This window comes from Calidris pugnax, unplaced genomic scaffold, assembly GCF_001431845.1.
Source record: "Calidris pugnax isolate Ruff unplaced genomic scaffold, ASM143184v1 scaffold28, whole genome shotgun sequence".
In the NCBI taxonomy this organism is placed as follows: Eukaryota; Metazoa; Chordata; class Aves; order Charadriiformes; family Scolopacidae; genus Calidris; species Calidris pugnax.
In genome coordinates this window covers 18023034-18023460 of record NW_015090842.1, presented here as the reverse complement: position 1 = coordinate 18023460, position 427 = coordinate 18023034, and positions in this window count along the sequence as shown.

Genomic DNA, 427 nt, shown 5'->3' with positions numbered 1-427 from the left:
AAAAAAAAAAAAAAAAGAAAAAAAGAAAAAAGAAGAAGAAGAAGAAAAGTTGCCGTTGGCCGCAGAGCGCGGGTTGGCAGTGGCCTCGTCCCAAAACCTTAACATGAAGGGTCATTAATTGTGTTTTCTTTCCAAATCATATGTCACTGCAATTAACAGATTCTGATCAAGAGACTCCTTTCAGATTGATTCCATATGTGATAAGGAATGTGCAGCTTGTTATCTATCTGTCGCCTTGGAATTATGGAAAAGCTTCAAACGTGTAATTTGAAGAGTCTTTTACCCAGCGCTTTGATCTTTCCCTCTATTTTTTTTAACTCTTTTTTAACTGCGGGCCCTTCTCCTAATCCCACTTGTTTGTTTATATCCCCCCCCCCTTCCCTGGGTGGCTGCGCCCCATCCTCGCGTGTGCTGTGCCCCCCCCCTC